The following is a 23406-nucleotide window of genomic DNA, read 5'->3' on the forward strand; positions in this document are numbered from 1 at the left end:
GATGCAGGCTGGATTACTGAAATGCAAGAGGAACTACATCAATTTGAAAGAAACAAGGTATCGCACTTGGTACCTAGACCCTCAGACAGAACCATCATAGGGACCGGGTGGGTATTCAGGAATAAGCTGGATGAACATGGAAATACTACAAGGATCAAAGCAAGGCTTGTTGTCCAAGGATACAATCAGGAGGAAGGGATCGATTATGATGAGACTTTTGCCCCAGTAGCTCGCATGGAAGCTATTAGGATCCTCATTGCCTTAGCATCACATATGAAATTCACCGTATTCCAAATGGATGTGAAGAATGCCTTCCTGAATGGTTTTCTCAAGGAAGAAGTCTATGTCAAGCAACCTCCAGGTTTTGAACGTCATGTACATCCTGAACATGTATTCAAATTAGATAAGGCACTATACGGATTGAAGCAGGCCCTAGAGCTTGGTACGAGAGACTATCCTAGTTTCTCTGGGAAAATGGCTTCACAAAAGGAAAGATTGACAATACATTGTCTTTGAAGAAGCGGGGAAGGAACCTGCTCATTGTTCAGATTTATGTGGATGACATCATATTTGGAGCTACAATTGACTCATTATGTGAAGAATTTGCTAAACTCATGGGAAGTGAGTTTGAAATGAGTATGATAGGGGAATCATTGGATCTTTGCTCTTCCTTACTGCCAGCAGGCCAGACATTGTATTTAGTGTGGGATTATGTGCAAGTTCCAATCAAATTCTAAGGAATCGCATCTGAAGGTTGCTTAGAGAATTCTGAGATATTTTAAGGGCACACAGAACCTGGTTCTGTACTATCCTTCAGGTGATGATTTCAACCTTATTGGTTATGCTGACGCTGATTATGCAGGCTATCTGGTGGACAGGAAAAGCACATCTGGAATGGCTCATTTCCTTGGATTATGTCTTATCTCATGGGTACAAAGAAACAAAACTCAGTAGCTCTCTCAACAGCTGAAGTAGAATATGTTGCAGCTGCCTCGTGATGTGCTCATTCACTGTGGATCAAGCAACAATTGGAAGATTTTGGTGTATACATTGATTGTGTATCGCTTCTATGTGAAAACACCAGTGCTCTCAACATGGCAAAGAACCCGGTTCAACACAAGAAAACCAATCACATTGATGCCAGACACCATTTTCTCAGGGACAATGTGGAAAAGGGTCTTATTTACATAAGATTTTGTTGCATAGAAGATCAAATTGCAGATAACTTCACCAAAGCTCTAAGCAGGGAACACTTTGAGAAAGAGGATGGCACTGGGGTTACTTAAACCTAATTGAGAACCTGGTTCTGCTGACATGACTATGATAGTCACACCAAGGTAAAATTGGTTAAAGTGTTTTCTGACTAGGCCTAACTCACATCTATACCGTTGCAGGTAAACACACATGATGATCATAGAAGCTAAAGGTACAATGTTAAACTTCGGAGGAGAGCTACAAAACCCTTTTAAAAAAACAGGTCAGGAACCTGGTTCCTGTACCACAGGTCAGTAGTAATGTGTTTTTCGCATGCTTATTCAAAAAGATAGCAAAATTAATTCAACTGCCACATCATCCGACTTCTCAGAGTCTGCTTAACACGTCTTGTCTCTCAAATTCTATTACTTCCCCTGCACGTTACGTATTCCCACAAACCTACCATCATTTCAAAACTCTTCAGAACCCGTTCCTCCCCCCTCTCATCATTAGCTCTTTCTTCCATAAAACCCTCAAACTCCCAGCAGTTCTGAACAATTATCTCCCTTTGCATATCTTTAATTTTTCCTTCTAAACTCTCTACCACTTCTCTCACCATGACCAACGAACAATCGTCTCCTTCTCCTGTCATCAACATCACTCCCACATCTCCACCTCCCTTAACACCACCACCAGAAACCCACTTCTTCACTATTCCTGATACTACTGCACCCATACCAGTTTCCTCTTCATCTCCAGTCACCTCTCCTCCTCCATCAAACCCCGTCTCACTTCCAAGTGTTGCAAACCCTACTTCTCCTCTATTTTATGAACAAACCAAAAGTGCTACTCCTCAGGAGTCAGAGGTCTCTGAGGAAGATCCCGATTAGTACTTGAAATCCTCCGTTCTAGGCTCAGTGGCTCCCACGGAGTCACTAGAAAAGGAAGCGGCACTAAATATCATGGCTATCGCTGCTAAGAGTCTTATGAATGAAGGAGCCTCCCCTCTGCCTGAATCTCAAGGGGAAGAAACTCCATTCTTAGGGATGAAAGGACTCTGGTGCTTTTCGAGTCTCCGGTTCATGACACCATCACAGAAGAACCTGTTGAAGAACCTGATTCTCCTTCAGCTGAAACAAACCAGGAGGTTGTAGAAGAAAGAGGCTTTTGAGTCTGCCTTGCAGAGGAGTAAGCAGAGTATTAAAAAAAAAAAAGAGGTTGATGAAATAGGGGGAAGTTGTGGCTGACAAACACATTCCAGTGGTTGAGGTTGATAAAGATGTTGTGGAGGAACCTAGTTCCTTAGTGAAAAGATCTACAAAAGTTTGTGGTTGAGAAAGATTTGTTTGAAGGTGACATTGTGGCTGTTGCAAGCAGGAACGGGAAGTTTGTTGAAATGTCTAGAAAACAAAAGTGGGAAACTGTGGGAGGACCTGGTTCAATGAAGACCATTCCAAGTGACAGTGGCCTTGGGCAGGAGAGTCTGAGAACGTCACACGTTTGACCTGGCAATCTCGGAGATGGCAGGTATGCGACAAGTTCTGCACTTAGGCAACAAGTGGAGAACCTGTGGGAGAAACTGCTTGACTAACAGTTGTCTGCAAATGCCCGCATGGACCTGGTTCTCAAAACCGTTGTTGCCTCCTCTTCCAAGCCTCCCTTTTCTAGTGCCCCCTAGGATCCTCTCAGTGGCCAGAAAAATACTCAGTGTGTTACTTGGTTCATGAGAGAGCAAAGTCAATGCTATCACGGAGGCAAAAGATCTACAAAAGCAGATGGATGACGAACTCATTGGAAATCTGAAGACCTATGAAATGAAGAAGAAGAAGGATCATGAATGAAGAGAACGCAAAAAAGAGAAAAACCTGGTTCTCAAAGCAGACAATAGTGACTCAAGTGGTGATGATGCTAACATGGCTTATTTGACATGGAGGTTTCAGAAAATGGTTCGTAGAAATGGAGGTATTCCAAAAAAGGGCAGCTCTAGTAGAACAAAAGGCTATGATTGCTCTTATAAATGCGGGAAACCAGGACATTTCATTAAAGATTGTCCTATCCACAAGTAGGACCATTACAAGAACAACACATACAAGACAGCCAAGAGGAACCTGATCCCCGACAGGAAATTCAAGAGAAAAGATATTGCTGATAATGTTATGAAACAAGCTCTTGCTACATGGGGAGATTCCTCTAGTGAATCTGAGGGCGATGATGAACAAGGCGACACCTCCACGATGGCCCTTGAAAGTGAAGTGGCAAAATATGACTCCATATTTTCCCTGATGGCAAAATATGATGAGGATGAAGATGATGATGACGATGAGATAAACTTTCTAGAAGTTCAAAGAAATTTGAAATCTTATTCTCAAAAGAAGATGGTATCTTCAGCTAATGTCTTGATTGATGCTTACCATGATATTATTAATGATAAAAATGCTTTAACTAAGGAAATAGGAGAGGAAGAGCATGACAGAGATGATTTACTAGTTGTAGTTGTTGATTTGAAAGAAACCATAGAGGATTTAAAGCAAGAAAAAGATGTTCTAAGTGAGAAAATTGAAAAGGTAGAACATGAGAGAGATGCCTTGTGGGTGGTAGCTGTGGATCTAAAAAAACAGTAGAGGAGTTAGAAAGGACAATAATTCTGTAAAGCGTCAATAGAAAATTGCATGCACTCTTCAAAAGGAAAGGAAGTGGCGAGTGAGGTACACCTTAAGCTTGAAAGTGAACTCAAAAAGACAAAATTGAATCTTTGTGCTGAACTTGTAAGAAATAGCCAACTTTAGGAAGATCTAAGCAGGGTTAAAAATGACCTAGATAAATCTCTAATGTGGACATGGTCCTCTGACACAAGCACTCCCATGTATAAAAGTGGGGGGAACATGCAGGGAATAGGGTTCCAAAAGGAAAAGACTCCCTACAACCCACATAGCAAGTATGTTACTGTACCTGATAATTGTCTTTGCACTCATTGTGGTAAAACTGGCCATTTTATATATTCCTCTAAAGCAATATTTCAGTTCCAACATAAAAACAATGTTTTTGTTGAAAAAGTACATACTGCTAAGGAACCCGGTTCTCTAAAAAAGAAACGTGTGATGCATGCTTGGACAAAAAGAAGTTTAATTCTCTCATTTTCTCATTATAAGGGACCTAAACTTTTTTGAGTTCCTAAGTCTAACCTCTTATTTCCTTGTGCAAGCAGCAGTAAAAGAAAGCAGCCAAAGATGGTACATGGATAGTGACTGTTCTAAACATATGATTGGAAGTACTAACAATTTCCTTTCACTCAAAGTCCTGCAAGGTGGGAGTGTTTCCTTTGGTAATAGCAAAAAGGGATACATTCTGGAGTTAAAAAAATTGGGAAGACACTCACTCATTCAATTGAGAATGTGTATTATGTGAATAGCTTGAAATACAGCCTGCTAACTATCTCTTAAATCTGCCACAAAGGAAACAAAGTGGAGTTCTTATCAAAGTCTTTCACAATCACCAATCTTGTAACTGGTGAAGTGGTTCTGGTGGCAGAAAGATTTAAAACACCTATATTATAGACTTTGAGTCAATAAACAGTGGGGACCTTACATGTTTGAGTGTTGATGTTGGTGATGTTGAACTGTGGCACAGAAGATTAGGACATGCAAGTTTTTCTCTATTGAACAAGCTAGTCAAGAAGGACCTGGTTTGTGGGCTGCCGAAGTCAAAGTTCAAGGATCACAAGGTGTGTGATGCATTTGTGAAAGGGAAACAAGTCAGGTCATCATTCAAGCCAAAGAAGGAACTAAGAACCTCAAGGCCACTAGATCTTCTCCATATGGATCTATGTGGACCTATGAGGATGCCATCAGAGGAGGAAAGAAGTATTTTTATTATTGATGATGATTGTTCGAGATTCACGTGGACCTTGTTCCTTAGAACCAAGGATGAAACCTTTCCAGTCTTTACTGCCTTTGTGAAGCAGATTCAAGTGAAGATGAGCCATAATGTTGTAAGAATAAGATATGATCATAATACTGAGTTTGACAATGCAAAATTTGATGAATTCTGTGCTGAAAATGACATAAGTCGTAATTTTTCAGCTCCTTGAACACCCCAACAAAATGGTATTGTGTAGAGGAAAAATAGGACTCTTGAAGACATGGCAAAGACTATGCTAATTGAAAATGGCGTACTAAAGAGCTTTTGGGATGAGGCAGTGAACACCGCCTGCTATCTGTCAAATAGGTGCATGACCAGGTCCCTCCTAAACAAGACCCCGTATGAATTGCTTATCGGGAGAAAACCAAAGCTAACTTACCTAAGAACATTTGGTTGCAAATAATTTTTCTCAATAATGGTAAGGAAGCCTTGGGAAAATTTGATGCTAAAAGAGATGAAGAGATTTTCCTTGGATACTCTTCACAAAGCAAAGCATACAAGGTCTACAAAACAAGAACTCAATATGTAGAAGAAAGCGTACATATAACATTTGATGAATCACACCATGCCTAAGTGGGAAGAATTCACATGATAAAAATGATCAAGATGGGGAGTATTCAAAGGTTCCAGGAAAAGTTATTTAAATGGCAAACAGGAAGGCAGATCTGATGAGTCAGGTCAAGGAGTTCGGTGAAGAAGATGCAGCAGAACCTCAAGCTGACTCGGAGGAACCTAGTCACATCACAACAGCTTAAGCAGAAAATAGAGTTGTTGATGATGTGCAAGGCACTCTTGATGTTGAGTAGAGACGTGGTACTGTCACGACCCAAAATTCGTTAAAGGTCGTTATGGCGTCGGAAACCACTATCAGGCTAGCCAACACTAAATAGTTAATTAAATTCTCATTTTAATATTTTTGAAATCATAAATTTTCTTCAATTTAACTAGTAACAGATGAACTTTACAGAATAAATAATAATATTTTCCAATTTCAAAACTGAATAATCCCATAATCATCCCAGAACCCGGTGTCACAAGTGCATGAGCATTTACTAGGGAATAAAATAAAATACAGCAACTGTCCGGAATATAAATTTGGACAGGAAGAAAATGTAAATACTTTGAAGGAGGCTCTGTTGGCTGCGGGTCGTAATATGGAATGCAGATCTAAGTCCCCATGTCAACCATGCCGCTGCGCCCACTAGGCCGCTAGCCATACATGTGCTTGTACAACAAAATGTACAACAAGTGTAGTATGAGTACGAAAACAACGTGATGGGCTTAAGGTCTTTTAATCTATGTTTTGATGATCTAACAAACTTTCTGTATAGAACCAAATAAAGGACCTGAAGCATGCCTGGTACAGATCTTCTCCATATGGATCTGTGTGGACCTATGAGGATGCCATCAGAGGAGGAAAGAAGTATTGTTGTTATTGTTGATGATTGTTCGAGATTCACGTGGACCTTGTTCCTTAGAACCAAGGATGAAACCTTTACAGTCTTTACTGCCTTTGTGAAGCACATTCAAGTGAAGATGAGCCATAATGTTGTAAGAATAAGATATGATCATAATACTGAGTTTGACAATGCAAAATTTGATGAATTCTTTGCTGAAAATGATATAAGTAATAATATTTCAGCTCCTTGACCACCCCAACAAAATGGTGTTGTGTAGGGGAAAAATAGGACTCTTGAAGACATGGCAAAGACGATGCTAATTGACAGTGGCGTACTAAAGAGCTTTTGGGATGAGGCAGTGAACACAGACTGCTATCTGTCAAACAGGTGCATGACCAGGTCACTCCTAAACAAGACCCCGTATGAATTGCTAAACGGGAGAAAACCAAAGCTAACTTACCTAAGAACATTTGGTTGCAAATAATTTTTCTCAATAATGGTAAGGAAGCGTTGGGAATATTTGATGCTAAGAGTGAAGCAGAGATTTTCCTTGGATACTCTTCACAAAGCAAAGCATACAAGGTCTACAGCACAAGAACTCAATATGTGGAAAAAAGCGTACATATAACATTTGATGAATCACACCATGCCTAAGTGGGAAGGATTCACATGATAAAAATGATCAAGATGGGGAGTACTCAAAGGTTCCAGGAAAAGTTATTTAAATGGCAAACAGGAAGGCAGATCTGATGAGTCAGGTCAAGGAGTTCGGTGAAGAAGATGCAGCAGAACCTCCAGCTGATTCGGAGGAACCTCGTCACATCACAACAGCTGAAGCAGAAAATAGAGTTGTTGATGATGTGCAAGGCACTCTTGATGTTGAGTAGACGTGGTACTGTCACGACCCAAAATTCGTTAAAGGTCGTTATGGCGTCGGACACCACTATCAGGCTAGCCAACACTAAATAGTTAATTAAATTCTCATTTTAATATTTTTGAAATCATAAATTTTCTTCAATTTAACTAGTAACAAATGAACTTTATAGAATAAATAATAATATTTTCCAATTTCAAAACTGAATAATCCCATAATCATCCCAGAACCCGGTGTCACAAGTGCATGAGCATTTACTAGGGAATAAAATAAAATACAGTAACTGTCCGGAATATAAATTTGGACAGGAAGAAAATGTAAATACTTTGAAGGAGACTCTATTGGCTGCGGGTCGTAATATGGAATGCAGATCTAAGTCCCCATGTCAACAATGCCGCTGCGCCCACTAGGCCGCTAGCCATACATGTGCTTGTACAACAAAATGTACAACAAGTGTAGTATGAGTACGAAAACAACGTGATGGGCTTAAGGTCTTTTAATCTATGTTTTGATGATCTAACAAACTTTCTGTATAGAACCAAATAAAGGACCTGAAGCATGCCTGGTACAGATCTTCTCCATATGGATCTGTGTGGACCTATGAGGATGCCATCAGAGGAGGAAAGAAGTATTGTTGTTATTGTTGATGATTGTTCGAGATTCACGTGGACCTTGTTCCTTAGAACCAAGGATGAAACCTTTACAGTCTTTACTGCCTTTGTGAAGCACATTCAAGTGAAGATGAGCCATAATGTTGTAAGAATAAGATATGATCATAATACTGAGTTTGACAATGAAAAATTTGATGAATTCTTTGCTGAAAATGATATAAGTAATAATATTTCAGCTCCTTGACCACCCCAACAAAATGGTGTTGTGTAGGGGAAAAATAGGACTCTTGAAGACATGGCAAAGACGATGCTAATTGACAGTGGCGTACTAAAGAGCTTTTGGGATGAGGCAGTGAACACTGACTGCTATCTGTCAAACAGGTGCATGACCAGGTCACTCCTAAACAAGACCCCGTATGAATTGCTAAACGGGAGAAAACCAAAGCTAACTTACCTAAGAACATTTGGTTGCAAATAATTTTTCTCAATAATGGTAAGGAAGCTTTGGGAATATTTGATGCTAAGAGTGAAGAAGAGATTTTCCTTGGATACTCTTCACAAAGCAAAGCATACAATGTCTACAACACAAGAACTCAATATGTAGAAGAAAGCGTACATATAACCTTTGATGAATCACACCATGCCTAAGTGGGAAGAATTCACATGATAAGAATGATCAAGATGGGGAGTATTCAAAGGTTTCAGGAAAAGTTATTTAAATGGCAAACGGGAAGGCAAATCTGATGAGTCAGGCCAAGTCGTTCGGTGAAGAAGATGCAGCAGAACCTCCAGCTGATTCGGAGGAACTTGGTCACATCACAACAACTGAAGCAGAAAATAGAGTTGTTGATGATGTGCAAGGCACTCTTGATGTTGAGTAGAGACGTGGTACTGTCACGACCCAAAATCCGTTAAAGGTTGTGATGGCGCCGGAAACCACTATCAGGCTAGCCAACACTAAATAGTTAATTAAATTCTCATTTTAATATTTTTGAAATCATAAATTTTCTTCAATTTAACTAGTAACAGATGAACTTTACAGAATAAATAATAATATTTTCCAATTTCAAAACTGAATAATCCCATAATTATCCCAGAACCCGGTGTCACAAGTGCATGAGCATTTACTAGGGAATAAAATAAAATACAGCAACTGTCCGGAATATAAATTCGGACAGGAAGAAAATGTAAATACTTTGAAGGAGACTCTGTTAGCTGCGGGTCGTAATATGGAATGCAGACCTAAGTCCCCATGTCAACCATGCCGCTGCGCCCACTAGGCCGCTAGCCATACATGTGCTTGTACAACAAAATGTACAGCAAGTGTAGTGTGAGTACAAAAACAACGTGATGGGCTTAAGGTCTTTTAATCTATGTTTTGATGATCTAACAAACTTTCTGTATAGAACCAGATAAAAGACCTAAAGCATGCCTGGTACAATCATTCAAGTTAATCGACTCAAGACAATCTGGGCAGTGTGCCTTTAGATTCACAAGAACTAGATTAGGGACCTGATCCCTTGGTGTTCCCCTGACAGAAGTACAAGTCAACTATACAGCTGGAACGCAACTGCAGAAAGTGACTGTCCGCAACTGTACAAAGAGGAACACAACAGGGACCTGGTTCCTTAGTGTTCCCCTGACAGAAGTATAAGTCAACTGTACAGTTGGAAAGCAACTGCAGAAAGTGACTGCCTGCAACTGTACATGCAACAGTGTAGCAGACAGTGCATCAGTCACTTCCCATTGAGAAGAGGCAAGAACTAACCAAGATTTGACATCACTAAGGTGATGTCTTTTGAAGTATAAACCTGGTGCAAGGCACAAGATGCTTTAACACTTGCAAAAATCATAAAAGGAAATATTCTCACAAGTGCTAGCAACAACCTCTCTCAAGAACAAAGCTGCTGCAACCTCAAAGACCAGATCAAAAGATTGAAGATATCTTAAGTCCTTAGGTTTGTTGAGTCTTTGTTATTTGTTCTTATTGTAACTCCTAAACTGCTTACCCAGAAGCGTTGATTAGGAACTCTTTTGTAAAATCCGTAAACTCTCAGAGTTTATGTTGTGACTAAGTTTAGTCATAAGTTAAAGTCTTTATTACTAGAGAGTGACAAAGTGGCTTGTGGTGAGTGTATCACAAGTTAGTCAAAAGCCTTTGTAACTGTAGAGTGACAAAGTGGCTTGTGGTGAAAGCATCACAAGTTAGTGAAAGTCTTTGTAACTAGGGAGTCACAAAGTGGCTTGTGGTAAGAGTACCACAAGTTAGTTGAGTTGAATTCTTTGTAATGGAGTCATTATGTAACGACCCGGCCGGTCGTTTTTGGAATATATGCCCCGATCCCTATTAACTGCTTCCCCTAAGTTCTTTTATGCTATTTTGGTTTGCCGGGACGTTCGGCTTTGAGTTTCGGAGAGTTCTGGGACACATAGTCCTTAAAGGAGAGCTTAAGTGTTGGAAAAAGGGTCTATAGTCAGAACAGTGTGAAGACGGCCTCGAAATGGAAAATCTGATGGTCCCGTTAGCTCCGTTAGGTGATTTCGGGGTTAGGAGCGTGTTCGGAATGTGTTTTGGAGGTCCGTAGCTAATTTAGGCTTGAAATGCCGAAGTTTGAATTTTTGAAATTTCCGGTCCGATAGTGAGATTTTGATCCGAGGGTCGGAATGGAATTTCGGAAGTTGCAGTAGCTCCGTCATGTCATTTGGGATGTGTGTGCAATATTTTAGGTCATTCGGACGTGTTTTGGTTAGGTTTTTGATCGAAAGCGTGTTTTGTGAGAATTTGAAGTTCTTAGGCTTGAATCAATGATTAATTCGAGTTTCCGGCGTTGTTTTAGGTGGTTTAAGGGTTGGTATAAGTTTGAATGAGGTATTAGGTGTTATTGGTGCTTTTGGTTGAGGTCCCGGGGGCCTCGGGATGATTTCGGATAGTTAACGGAAAGATTTTTTAAGTTGAGGGATTGCAGACTTTGCTGCTTCTGATATTTTCGCATCTGCGGTTAAGGGACCGCAGATGCGGCGCCGCAGATGCGGCTAAGGGGACCGCAAAAGCGGAATTGGTGAATTCTTCAGGTACCGCAGATGCGGTTGATCTTCCGCAGAAGCGGAACCGCATCTGCAAGTGGGTGACCGCAGATGCGGAACCTAGCCTTTTAATGAAAGTCGCAGATGCGACTATTTGTCCGCAGATGCGGGACTGCAGGTGCGGTCCCGGGACCGTAAATGCAGAAATAGCTGGCCAGAAATAGTGATTTCGAGGGTTTAGTTTCAAAAGTTAGAAAAATCGAATTGGAGCTCGGGAGAGGGCGCGATTTTGAGAGGGATTTGAAGAGGAGATCATTGGGTAACGATTCTTTAACCCTTTCTAGTTATATTTCATCAATCTTTAGTTAATTTCATCATCAAATTTCGGATTTTGAATGGAAAATGGGTAGAAACTTCATAGAACTAATTATTGAGATTTGAGTGGGTTTTTGACCTCCGATTTGAGAGATTTTTATATGGTTAGACTCGTGAGAGTATGAGGGTTCTGAAAATGTTAATTTAAACCGAATCCGAGACGTTGGCCTGAGGGGCGTTTTGGTCATTTTACCTAATTTCGCATCTTAGCTTTGAATTAAATCGTAGAATCAGTTGTTTGAGATGTTATTTACGATATGTAATTGAATTGAATAGATTTGGGCCATTTGGAGTCGGATACTCGTGGCAAAAGTGCGGTTTCGAGTTGATTTTGGAGCCGGTTCGAGGTAAGTGGCTTGTCTAACCTTGTGTGGGGGACTTTCCCCTTAGGATATGATGTTGGTAATTGAATGCCCTGTACGTGAGGTGACGAGCGCATACTTGAGCTAATTTTTGAAAATCCGGTTTTACTTAAATATTTAGATTGAGTTTCTTTCTTACCTGCTTTATTTTATTTGCAATTATAGCCTGTGTTAGTTTAGAAAAGCATGCTTAGCTGATCTAAATTGCCTACTTGGTTAAGTTGCTTTGTTTGTACTACGTGAAGCATGTTAGGCTAGAACTATCTGTTGCCTTGTATTTCTTTGAACTTCATTGCTGGATATCTTCTTGTTGTGGCTGCGAATTTACATTGGGACTACGGATGTGGGATTCCGGTAGCTCCTGTTATACCCCATTTTAACACGAGTCAAACTAGAGTATAACATATTGGTAATTCTGAAGGTTTAATTAATTAAAGAGAGTCGCCACCTAATTATTTTAATGGTGAATTAGGACACCAATTTTAGCTAAATATTGCTTAAAGTTAACTCTGTTTTATGGTCTACTTAACCTTTAAGACTATGGGTAAGGGTTCTAATTAATCTTACAGGGAAGGTTACTAAAGCACCCTATAAGATCCGTTAATAACGGTTAACCGGCCAAACTTAGGTTAATTAATGAACTTAAAATAATTTAGATAGTTGTATGCTCAAATGTCAAAGAAAAGTTCACTGGTCTTGGCTAAAAGAAGCTTAAAAATTACTCTAAAAATATTTAATCAGAGATCTCATTTGAGCTCAAAAGAACGCTTTAAAGAACTACTCTTGGTAAATATAACTTTTGAAACCATAATTGTTAAAAGCACTTGGTTCTTTTCGAAAGAATATTACTCACAAATACTCGTTTGCATCAATTTGAAAGACTTGACCGGGTTTATTATCAAGTGGTTATATCAAATGAGGGAAAGGTTATTGATTTTAAAAGCCCCCTTAAGTTAGGTGTTACATTCTATATGCTTAAATAAATACTTTGATAACTAAGTGAAGCCCCAAAATATGATAAAATTATTGTTAGTCCTTATGTTAACAAAGAATTAAACTGAAATCAACACAAAAAAGTAAGGAAAATATACACTCCGGGAAATTCAAACAGAATAAAGGCTAAAGACAAAAAGCCGCCATAGGCGACCCCAAGCAGTTTCGCTTGTTTTCTCGCTATCCGGTGCTCTAAGGAGTGGTATGCAATGATTCCATGTGGTGATAATAGCGTTGAGTCTCTATACGACCTCCACTGCGAGAGTCTCGAATCAAGACTCCATTGCTCCAAAATATACATGCAAAGAAAGGGAAAAAAAAGAAGGTAGAATTAGAAAGAGAACCTGAATATCAAACAACCTTAAAAATAAGACAGTGAGAATGTGAATCAATGACAAATGAAATGTTTGAATAGAAACTTCAATTATCTTAAAGAATAAAGCAGTTGTAGATTAAAGAAAGTATTCTAAGAGATGATTTTCTTTGAGTGAGAGTAAACCAAGCTAAACTACTTTAAAACGTATTTTTAAACTCTAAGTTAAACATGACTCTTGAAATCAATTTTCTCTAAAGCAAATACAAAACTCGAAGATGCAACGCCTAACCCATTATAATTAGAAGGTGACCGTAATATCTAAACATGAGAAAGCCTAATGCATGATATCTAATATACACAAAGATTAAAAAAAAAAAAGAACTTCTTGAATGATTTACCAAGCATAGGGCGAGTTAAACAAAATGGTTGATGTTCTCTAATTCATGGCTTGTAAGATATGAATACAATTCTGAAACTCACAAACACACATCCATAGGTAGGCATTCAGCCTAAAAAAGGAATTGGTATCATCACTTTACAAAGATAAAATCTAGATCATGGCCTCCCTAAAATGTAACAAACATAAATATAAGATCTCGGCAAAAACAGTTCTAGACAGAATACACTTATGTGTTTTATACCAGAGATTTCTCGGGGTGCCTGGATTAGTGTTCAAACTTTTCATGAATCTCGATAAATAAAATAGACAACATCAATCTACATATATTCGTTCAGCCCACATAACATCAATAGATTCCATTATTCATGGATTCTAGAGGATAAATTTTGAGCGTGAATGCATACTACATGAGAACTAAAGTAAGATCTTGAATCAAGGTCGCGATTTCATCCATCAACATAAAATACATACAACTTTCAACACTATGATGCTTATGGACACGATTTTTATATTATTACTCCTAGAAACATGATTTCTAGTAGATGAACAACAACTAAAAGAGCCATAGACTTATGCTAAAATACATAACACATGCTCATTGTATGCATCATTAAGGATCTACGAAGCGGTAAAGCTAAAACCTATTCTGTAGGATACACAAAACATGAAAAGCAAATTACAACTACCATTTACGCCTAAAACAGATGCTAAATTGCAAACATAAATTGAAACAATCAGAAACGAAATGAAAAGAAGAGACACTGACCTGCTTTGGTGCAGTGAACTGAGGCGTGCCTAGCAGGTCTCGAGTCAGCGAATCGGCTTCAACTTGATGAGCAACTACCAAAAGATTTCTGTTCTTTTATGCCTCAAGGCCGAACAGAAACAAAAAGAGATTAGAAGAAAAAATTAATTTTTCTAGTAAAGAGTTTGAGATTAGAAGTATTTGAGGGAAAGGAGGCGGCTGTGAGGGGGTGAGCGGCGTTTTCGAGCCTCTCCCAATGGCCTCAAAACACCATTATTTATAATGAAGAATCTAGAGTTTAATTTCTTGGTGGCATTTGAAATTCAAACGGCCATAAGAGCCGTTCTGAAAATCAAACCAAATCTCTGAGAAATCAGTCCTTCAGACTTGGAGAATCAAAATTTCAGAAGTTCTTTTGGCTTCATATGTTGACTGACCCGTTGAGGAAGAGAGAGAGATGAGAGTTTGAGAGACTTGCACAAAAATGGGGCGGACAACCTCTGTTCTTGGCTGAGCATCGATGGATTTTTTATGAATATGGCAAGAGGAAAGAGATAGGTGGGAGAGAGAGGGGTGAGGAGCAGCGTTTTGGAAAAAGATGACAAGAAACCCTAGCTGATTCGAACTCAAATGGGGTTATTTAGGTCATTTGTTGAGTAAAGTTGGGGGCACCTTTGTCCGTTCAATGGCTTGGCGGGTTTGGGCCTGATTTTGTTGGCCGAATGGATTAAATAAATGGGCCAATTATGAATGAATTTTGGTCTTTGGACATGGGCTAGCTGATGGCCGAATTTTGGGCTTGAAATTGTCTTAATATTCCTTTCTTCTTAGTATTTCCTTGGGCTCCCAATTGACAAATTTATACATGACAAAATAATATTAAGTAGATAATTTAAAATAGTAAAAATACTAGTTGCAACAATAATAATAATAATAATAATAATAATAATAATAATAATAATAATAATAATAATAATAATAATAATAATAATAATAATACTGAATGTAGTATAGTAGTAGTAATGATAATAAAGTGGCAGTAGTAGTAATAATAATAATAGTGATAATAGTAAAAGTAGTAATTATAAGAATAATAATAATATCAATACTAACACTAATACTAATACTAATATTAATACTAATGATAGTAGTTGCAACAATCGTAAAAAATAGTAGCAAATATAGGGTATTCAGTTTATTAGTAACTTAGAAGCTCAAGAAAATTAATTAGAAGAAAGGAAGGACAAAATTGGATGTCAACAGCTCCCCCCCCCCCTTGTTTGTTTACTTTGGGACTACGGGTTAGATTCCCGGTAGATCCCCCTGCATATTTACTTTGGGACTGCGGGTTCGATTCCCGATAGATCCCCTTGCACATTGATAGTTGGACTACGGGACGGTATCCCGGGAGATCCTTCGGATATACACATATGATGGACTATGGGACGGTATCCCGGGAGATCCATTGGATAGTTGAGAAAAGGACTACAGGACGGTATCCTGGGAGATCCTCATTGTTACCATTGGTATTGAGCTGTACATATTCCGTGTTTACTCCGTTCTCTGTGTATTTGTTATTGCCTCGTTTACTCTGTCTTATTCACTGTTGTACTCATTATTGCTGCATGTTTTCATACTGTAAATTCATATTATATTGTCTAACCTCAGTAGGGCCCTGACCTTCCTCGTCACTACCCGACCGAGGTTAGGCTTGTCACTTACTGAGTACTGCTGTGGTGTACTCATGCCCTTTCTGCGCATGTTTTTCATGTGCAGATCCAGGTTCCTCCACCCAGGCGTATCATCCTCGAGGCGGAGAGATCTAGCGAAGACTTCGAGGTACATCTGCCTCGTCCGCAGACCAAGGAATCTCTATCTTATTCTAGCTTTAGCAGATATCCTTCCTTCCTTACTGTTGTTTTAGACATTCTGGAGTTAGAGCAGTGTACTCATTCTATTAGCTTGGGTTCCCGTGAGTTTCCGGGTTTTGGGATGATATTGTAGACTTCCATGTTATGGGATTGTATATGCCGAGTGGCATCTATCCACCGTATTTTCTTTTAACTGTTCAAGTTGAATTATTATTTTCCGCAAGTTATTTTGTTTTCCGCATTTTAGGCTTACCTAGTTGTAGAGACTAGGCGCCATCACGACATGTTCACGGTGGGTGAACTGGGGTCGTGACACATTACAAAGTGGCTTGTAATAGGTATTTTACAAGTTAGTGAAGTTGATAGCCTACAGGTGTAGGTCGTGGTTTTTTTCCACGTAAAAATCCTGTGTCTCATTTACATACTGGTTCTGTAGTTAGCACTGTGGGAACTGATATAGGACCAACTTCTATACAGTTTGGTTCATTAGTATTTTCAGTGGAAACTCATAGAGGACCAGGTACTCTATAGTGTGGTGGACTCATATAAACTATCACAACGCGTACCCGGTAAGTACCCAGTCTAATCTCGAAGAAGTGGTGACGAGAGGTCGACTCTGACACTTACTGTGGCCAACAATAATATACCGACGATATGATTAATCAAGGGTCTTATAAGATGACTGTAAACTCAATAACATGAAGCAGGTAAACAATTCTTTTGTTAATATGAGATTTCCAAATTTATTTTCATTTTTTAACAACTTATATCTCCGGCCAATGAGGCCTCATCAATTATCAATAGTTCAAAAACAATCAATTAAGTCATGCGCAATCATGCCGAGGTCATACGGCCTGATCCAACATAATATTTAAAATGTGCACTATCGAGGGTTTAACGGTACAAACCATAGATGCATCTATTTAATCTGCCGAGGCGTTCGGCCCGTTCTAAAAAAGGAAAACACAATCAAACAGTCAATCAAGAACTCATCAAGGAGCAATTATCCAAGGAAATGGCAATCTTCTTTTAACGGTCAAGAAAATGAAGTTCAACCTTATAGAAATTTATTTACCAAGATCGATATGCTTTAAGCAATTTAAATTGACAATAAGGTTACAAATATCGCAAGTATAACATACTTTTGGGTCCTAGACTACCCGGGCTTAAGCATAATAGTAGCTACGCACGGACTTTCGTCACCTCGTGCTTACGTAGCCCCCACAAATAGAAGCACGTATTGAATTATTTCACCTAGCTGGTTAATTCCCTCTTACAAGGTTAGAAAGGAGACTTACCTCGCTTCAAAATTCCATAATCAGCTCCCAACCCCTTCCATCAACTCAAACCGATGCCCAACGCTCCAAAACTAGTCAATAAATGAGCAAATCCATAAATATATACTCTAATACTCATTATATCCTATTTACACTAATTTCTAACACCATCCGAAAAGTCGATAAAAATCACCCTCAGGTCCACGTGCCCGGATTTCGAAAATTTTCAAAAATAAACTTTACCCCTATCCTCACGAACTCAAATAATTTATTTCCAACTCCACGCTCAAATTCGTGGTCAAAATCCAAAAATACCAATTTCTAGGTTTTTCTTCAAAATCCCAAATATCTACCAATTTTCATGCTTGAATCCGTAATAAAATCATGTATTTAACTCACAAGAGATGTGATTAACTTACCTTGACAAAGATGATGAAAACCGCATTTAAAGCCCTCCAAAAATCGTCCAACCAAGAGAGAATGGAAGAAAATGGGCCAAATCCACGTTTTATAGAAACCTCACTGCCCAACGCCATTTTCGCACCTGCGGAACAGTAGCCGCACCTGCGGCTTCGCAGATGCGAGACCCCCTTCCGCTTCTGCGCTCAACTACTTCGCTTTTGCGCTAGCGCAGATGCGGCCAACATTCCGCACCTGCGGTCCTTCCCCTAATTGCCCAGCTCCACTTATGGGACTCCCAGGCCGCTCCTGGCTCCGCACCTGCGGCCAAAACCTCGCAGGTGTTGTTACACTAGATATCAGCTGCCCCAATTCTTCTTCAAATTCCAAATTCGATCCATTAACCACCCGGAATCCACCCGAGGCCCCCGGGACCCCGTCTAATCATACCAACCAGTTCCAAAACATGATGCGGACCTGCTCAAGGCCTTATATCACATCAAAAAATGCTGAAATCATGAATCGCACCCCAATTCAAGCTTTATGAACTTTAGAACTTCGAACTTCTTCATTCTATGCCGAAACCTATCAAATCACGTCCGATTGACCTACAATTTTGCACAAAAGTCATATTTGACATTATGGACCTACTCAAACTTCCGGAATCTTAATCCGACCTTGATATCAAAAAGTTCACTTCCGATCAAACTTCTCAAAAAACCTTCAAATTTCTAACTTTCGCCAAATGACCCCAAAATGACCTACGGACTTCCAAATCCACTTCCGGACGTGCTCCCAATACCATAACCACCATCCGGAGCTATGACAAGACTCAGAATCTCAATGGGACATTGATAACATTGAAATGCACTTCAACCCAAATTTATAAAATTCTTCCCGAAATGCTAACTTCCCCAGTAAGCGCCGAAATGCTCCCAGGTCGTCCGAAACCCGATCCGGACATACGCCCAAGTCCAAAATCATCATACAAACCTGTTGGAACCTTCAAATCCTGATTCCGAGGTCGTTTACTCAAAATCTAACCTTAGTCAATTCTTTCAACTTAAAGCTTCCGAAATGAGAATTTTCTTTTCAAGTCAACTCTGAACTTCCATAATTCCAAATTTCGACCACGCGTACAAGTCATAATACCTGAAGTGAAGCTTCTCATGGCCTCAAACTGCTGAACAACGCACTAGAGATCAAAATAACCGGTCAGGTCGTTATAGGTACTCACAGTTCCATGGATGCCAATGATGGGTCTCACACGACGGAACCTGGTCCTTCTCACCCTGAGACTCAGGTGTCTAACTGGAAGCACAAAAGCTCACATCCTCTCCAACATGTAATCACTCCTCTGATTAGAAATTCAGACTAGATCAAAGACAAGAAACATGTTTGTTTTCTCGGTTTTTCTGTCTCAAATTGAGCCGAAAACATCAAGGAAGCATTGAAAGATGCTAACTGGATTTTTACTATGCAAGAAGGGCTTCATCAATTTGAGAGATTGATTATTTAGAAATACAACAAGAAATAAGGCCAGGTTTGTGGTTCAAGGCTATAATTAAGAGGAAGGAATTGATTATGTTGAAACTTTTGCTCCAGTTGCAAGAATGAAAGTCATTAGAATTCTCATTACTTTTGCATCTCATGGAATTCAAATTGTTCTAGATGGATGTTAAGAGTGCATTTCTAAATGGATATTTGAAGGAAGAAGTCTTTGTCAAACAACCACCTGGTTTTGAATGCCATTAGCATCCTGAATATGTATTCAAGCTTGACAAGAACTTGTACGGATTAAAGCAAGCCCCTCATGCATGGTATGAAAGGTTGTCCAGGTTCCTTCTGGAAAATGGTTTCACTAGAGGAAAAATTGAAAAAACTATTTTTGTGAAGAAAAAAGGGAGGAACGTGCTAATTGTGCAGGTCTATATTGATGGCATCATCTTCGGTGCAGCAAATGATTCCCTGTGTGGGGAGTTTTCCAAGCTTATGGGAAGCGAGTTTGAAATGAGTATGATGGAGGAAATGAACTTCTTCCTAGGACTACAAGTTAAGCAAACCTTTAGGGGAACAATGATAAGTCAACAGAAATACATTAAGGAGCTTCTGAAGAGGTTTGGGATGGAAAGTTCAAAGACCATTGATAGTCTTATTGCTATTGCCACCCGTCTAGACATGGACGAACCAAGTTTCCCCTGTAATGAAACCATGTATCGGGGTATCATTGGTTCATCTTGTATCTAACAGCCAGCACACCTGACATTGTGTTCAGTGTGGGGTTTTGTGCTAGATTCCAATCAAGTTCTAAAGAATCTCATTTGAAAGACGCTAACAGAATCCTGAGATATCTGAAAGGAACACAGAACCTGGTTCTCTATTATCCCTTAGGAGATAATTTCGACTTAATTGGGTATGCTGATGCTGACTATGCTGGTTATCTGGTGGATAGGAAGAGCACATCTGGTATGACATATTTTTCGGGATCATGCTTAATTTCGTGGGGTACAAAAAAAATTCTATAGCCCTCTCCACTGCAGAAACTAAATATGTAGCAGCTGCTTCATATTGGGCTCAACTACTGTGGATCAAGCAACAATTAGAAGATTTTGGTGTGTTTTCCGACTGTATGCCACTGCTGTGTGACAACATAAATGCCCTCAGCATAGCAAAGAACCCGGTTCAGCCTCAAAGGACAAAGCACATTGATGCGCGACATCATTTCCTCAAGGACAATGTTAAAAAATGGTCTCATCTGTATGATGTTTTGCAAAATAGAGGATCGGGTAGCTGAAATCTTCACCAAAGCATTAAGTAGAGAGCATTTTGAAAAGAATCTACTAGAGCTGAGATTGATTAAATTGAACTGAGAACCTGGTCCCTTAATGCCTGGCTATGAAAGGATCGTAAGGTGAACTGGTAAAAAGTGCTTTCAGGCAACTTCTAACCAATTATAAACAGTTACAGGTAAACATGCATGGGAATTACAGGACAAACAAGCAGCTAATGACATTGCAATTTGTTAGAAGGATGATGCTCATATTCTCAAAATCAGTCATGGAACCTGGTTTTTGTGACTCAGGTTAGTAGTTCCTGTTACACTCATACGCATTTTGAATTGCTAGCATGCCACATTATTAAGTGTGTCCTCCCTTTTTCCATATATTGTTTTTAAAACCCAAACGTCACCCATATTACAAACCGACCCAACTACTTAGTCCATCGCGTCCATTTGTAACCGGTCCCTCATTCCCTCTAAATAACCCCAAAAGACATGTCTCTCTCATAACTGTCTATATCAAAGCCATAAAGCTCTAATTTTCTCTCTGAAAACCCTCTCTTTTGTGTCTTCACCCTCAAATATTCATCATGTCTTCTCAGAAATTAGAGTCTCCTAAAGCCACCATTGAAATCCCTACTGTGTCTTTATCTTACGAAGCACAACCATCAGAATCGGAGCCTTAATCTTCACCTATTGAAACACCCATCTCCAACCAACCACCACCCACTGTCTCTTCCCCTACTCCATCAAGTTCTAGTTCCCATCGTAGCTTGGAAAAACCAAACTCCTAAGAAGTTTGTCGCTTCTATCGCTCCCTCTGCTACAACAAAAAAATAGAAGTAGAAGGACTGGTGGAAGGGGAAGAAGGTACAAAGGTCTCGAGTCAGCGGGCTAAAGAAGCAAGTGTGGACCAAGTGGTTGTCACTGGTCTTGGTGAAAACTCTGGTGCATCTGACACCCCCCTACTCAAAATTTTGATCTAAACTTACTATCACCTTCAGGTAGTGCCTCTCTAGCTCTTAGTGATTCTGCATTGTTGGACGATTTGGCTGAGAAAGAAGCTATAGAAAATATGTTTCTTATTGCTGCTGAAGGGAGTCTGGTTGGGGAGTCTGTGTCTGGTGATATGATTTCTGGGGCTTGGGGTGAAGAAATAGGGAAGGGGGATGGAAATAGGGACTTGGTGCCTCATGGTGACTTGGTACCAGTCAGTGCCACAGAGGAGCCAACAAAGGGACCCGCTCCTTCTACCCAAGAGGAGAACTCTGCTCCTACTTAGGATGAAACTCCATACTCCACTAGAAAGCCCCTGGACAGTACTGACCTCCCTCATTCTCCTTCCCTTGATGCAGTCCCTTTGGATTTTCTGATTCATGAGATGAAGTTAATGTCAGAAGAGGAAGAAGATGAAATTGAGGAGGATTATGAAAATGTGCCTGTAGCCCAGTTCATCGCTGTTAGGAGTGGTGGGACAGCTTCTAAAGATCGTGTTCTTAAAAGACCCACCACTAGGCAGCAGAAGAAAGTTGCCCCTCGAAAATATTTTGAAGGAGAATAGGAGAAAAAGAAGAGAAGAAGATTGGTGAAGACGGGTAAATTAATTAATGAGGAGGATTTGCCTATGGCTAATGTTGTGGAAGTTGAGGATGAAGAGGTGAATGAGAAACCTGCGTCTCTTGTTCGAAAATCCTCTAAGAAGACTATGCTTGTTAATTCCAAGAAAGTGTCATCAGTGAAAGGTGTTGAAACTGGTGGAGAAAAGAGTGTTGAGAACAAGGAGTATAGTGAAAAGGTGAATCCTGCTGGGAAGGAGAAAGGTGTTGAGAAGAAGAAATCTCACAAGATAAAGCCAAGTGACAGTGAGGGACTTGGTTCCTCAAAAAGGGGCAAAGAGGAAATGTCTGAAAGTGAAAGGAAAGAAAACTTGAAAAAGCAAAAAGTGTCGTGGGGCAGAGTGTTTGATACTGAAATTCTTGACAAGTCAGGCATGAGGCAGTTAGTTGAAATTTGTGAATTTCAGAAGTGGACTCATCTCTTTACTGTTCAGAGTCCAAAGGTCTATGAGGAGAAAGTCCGCAGTTTCTATGCTGATCTGTTCACTGTAGAGGATGACAACATCTGGCTGAAGGTCAATAGGGTAGATTTTGTGATGGATGAAGTTGTACTGAGAAGTATTCTTTATGTGCCTATTGAGGGGCTCTCGACTATTGAAAAGACCCGTTCCCCAAGTTTTAGGAAAGTTATTCTAAAGCCTTAGGCTGTTCAGCAAGGGGAACGAGTGCACAAGAAGGAATTGCTTCTAGAATACCAGCTCATGTTTGAGATGGTGAACATGGTTCTGCTACCTCAAGCTGAAAGAAGATCCATTGCATTAATAGTGGACCTGTTTCTTTTGGAGGCATTAGATAGATACATTGCTATCAATATGCCTGGAATCCTGGTTGAACATATGAAAAAAGTGGCAGACTTCAAGGATGGGAACCATGGGTTGCCATATGGGTTTTTGCTCACTAAAGTTTTTAAACATTTCAAATACCCTTCGGGGAGAGTAGCTGTGGAAACTCGTAAGCAAATGTTCTCAGTGACTACCTTGGAGGAATGCGAGTGTATTGATAAGAAGGGGGAGTTGGCAGCAGTTCTATAATTTCTTAATTGATTGATGCTCAGAGTGTTGCTGTCATGACCCAAAATCTCACATGTTGTGATGACGCCTATCTCAATACTAGGCAAGCCGGCAACCACAATAAATCACGCAATTCTTTAAATTTTAAAACATAATAAAATAAGTTTCAAAAGAAAAATCCCATAATGACTGATACAAAATACGCAACTAAATGCTATATTAACAAAAATTCGGCTGTCATT

This window comes from Nicotiana attenuata, unplaced genomic scaffold (genome assembly GCF_001879085.1).
Source record: "Nicotiana attenuata strain UT unplaced genomic scaffold, NIATTr2, whole genome shotgun sequence".
Classification (NCBI taxonomy): Eukaryota; Viridiplantae; Streptophyta; class Magnoliopsida; order Solanales; family Solanaceae; genus Nicotiana; species Nicotiana attenuata.